The sequence below is a fragment of the Montipora capricornis genome, chromosome 9 (genome assembly GCF_036669925.1).
Source record: "Montipora capricornis isolate CH-2021 chromosome 9, ASM3666992v2, whole genome shotgun sequence".
Classification (NCBI taxonomy): Eukaryota; Metazoa; Cnidaria; class Anthozoa; order Scleractinia; family Acroporidae; genus Montipora; species Montipora capricornis.
In genome coordinates, this window is record NC_090891.1 from 49,976,110 (window position 1) to 49,978,609 (window position 2,500).

Below are 2,500 nucleotides of genomic sequence, written 5' to 3' on the forward strand. Positions count from 1 at the left end.
TTGTCTGTTGTTGAATATGTGACTTATCAACATAATTGTTGGTTCCCAAATCTTGGTCATTTTGTGGATTAGATGATTTAATTATTCTTCACATTTAAATTTCCAATCATGTTTTGTGATCCATCTCGGAAAACAACAGTATTAGTGCTAGGTTTTCTGTTAATTTGTCTGTCTACGTACGTTTTGCTAGTTGCTGATGAATCGTATCTAGGTTCTCCTATTTTGTTTATCTGCCTATTAATATCTGTTATTGAAGAACGGAAAGAAATAGTGTTTTTCATTTTTCCTCCCGAATCTTTGTTGAAAAGCGAGTAACGCATATACTCAAATTTACAATGTCATTGCTGGTGTGATTATTGCTATAAAAATCTGGAATTTTAATTCTACTTTTAAACGCCTCTGTATTTCATGTTGTAAGGTCAGCCTTTAATAACAACTGGCTATGATCATATGTTTTGTCTGCATCTTCTTGTAATTGTCGCATTGTAATAGCATCATGACAGCATCATCATTCCATTGCCAAAATGAGCCGGAATTATCTGCCGAGATTATCAATAAACTCTCATCTTCAGTAACCAAATACAAACGGGAAGCCCTTTTGTTCTTCTCCCTCTGGCTATTTAACTTCTAGTGAGCCAATCAGAATGCAAGTAATAAGGCTGTATTCACTTGTATGGTATACACTGAATGGGAATACGGAATACTACTACATACACAACATGTCTTGGATATAAAAAACTCTTAGTAGGAATCTTTATGTGAGAGTTGGGTGACCAATGGCAATTGGTGCCGCGCACTGCGCACTGCACACCGCGCACCGGTGGCTCAGTTGGTTGAGCACAGGGCTGTCATGCAGGAGATCGTGAGTTCGACTCCGGCCGGACCAACACTCAGGGTCTTAAAATAACTGAGGAGAAAGTACTGCCTTTGTAATAACATCTGCAAATGGTTAGACTTTGAAGTCTTCTTGTTGGCCCCGTCTCACAAACATCTTTGATGTTCATAAGTTCTTTGTGGGACGTATAAGAACCCACACACTATTCGAGAAGAGTAGGGGATGAAGTTTCCAGTGTTGTGGCTGTCCCTCGTGAGTGTATGGGTGTGTGGTTATAGCAGGTCCACATCAGCTATATAGCTGCCAATACTTCAACCTTCTCGAAGAAATAAATGACAAACAAACAAACAATTTGACTACGACCCGAGTTTGAGGCATTGATAATGGCATCATCACATCGATGTTTCTACCATGTAATTCTCCAAGCCATTGCAAAGGCATATTTTTCAGAGTTGACTCCACGGTACGTAACAAGTGAAAGACCACGAAAACGACACATTTCTTCCCGTCGGGAAAGCAAACCCCAGTCTCCCGCGAGACAGGCGGCTATACTATGCACGCTATTACCGAGTACACCAGAAACACGTTGGTCATATTCAAAGACCTTATCGATACCATTAGCCAATTTGCAGCTTGTTACACCGACAGGAAGGGATAAACTGAGCTGGAGGCTAAGCTAACAGCTTATGCTTAAGACTGACAGGTCTTCCAGAGGATCCTTCTGTTCGTGACCACATCTTTGTCTCCTGTCCTGTCTTGTGAACTGTTTAGATCGTACTGAAAATCTGGACTCGCCAAACTTGTGCCGTGACTTTCTTCCACGAGGGAGCAGCAGCACTCGTGTCATGGCATGGGCGATTATTTTCGACGAGAAAGCTGGTGCAATGGTGAAATTATCCCAAATGGTAGACCGTTAGCAAAGCATGCGGGAAGTAACAGGGTTTATTCACCAATTCTTCCTCGCGTTGCACGCTCCAATATCAGCAGTGAAATCAGAGATGCATCCACACAAGAACTTTCTTTGTCAAACAAAATAAATGTTATCTATTCCATTTCTTTCTACCAAGCAACCCACGCATGGCGCCGTAGCTCAGGTGGTTAGAGCGCCTGTCTAGTAAACAGGAGGTCATGGGTTCAAATCCCATCGGTGCATTGAAATCAGTGTATACTACACTCTGAGGAAATGGTTGCACTGTCTTGCACTTGGAAAACAACAACTCTTTGGACTGGGTCTTTTTCTTGGCCAACACGTTTTTTTCAACTAAAGGAATTATCGGAGTGAGTGCCAAGTATGAAATGGAATGGATCCCTCGTAATCAAAACGAAAAAGCAGACTATTTGAGTTGCTTTTATGATCCCGATGACTGGAGTTTATCTTTGGTCTCTTTCAGAATTATTGCTGAAGTTTGGGGCCCCCATACTGTGGATAGATTCGCTAGTTTTTGGAACAGTAAGCTTCCAAGGATTCACTCTAGATACTGGAACCCTGACTCGGAGTTTATTATTTGCTCTCTGCTGAATTGGCCAGGCGAGAACTATGTCTGTCCGCCTATTTCACTTATTCCAAGAGTTATTCTTCATATGAAAAAATGTCACGCAATGGGCACTCTTTGGTTATCAGCCCTTTTTGGCCTATGCTTACAGTAGATGGTATTCATTTCAAAG

General features: G+C 41.6%; 1 non-coding gene across 1 annotated transcript; it reads left to right on the forward strand.

Annotated features, from left to right (window-relative positions):
- The first annotated feature begins 1,914 nt into the window (after positions 1-1,914).
- On the forward strand, positions 1,915-1,988 carry Trnat-agu (transfer RNA threonine (anticodon AGU)). Its single transcript has one exon. It is a non-coding gene; the product is annotated as a tRNA-Thr (tRNA).
- Positions 1,989-2,500: the final 512 nt, after the last annotated feature.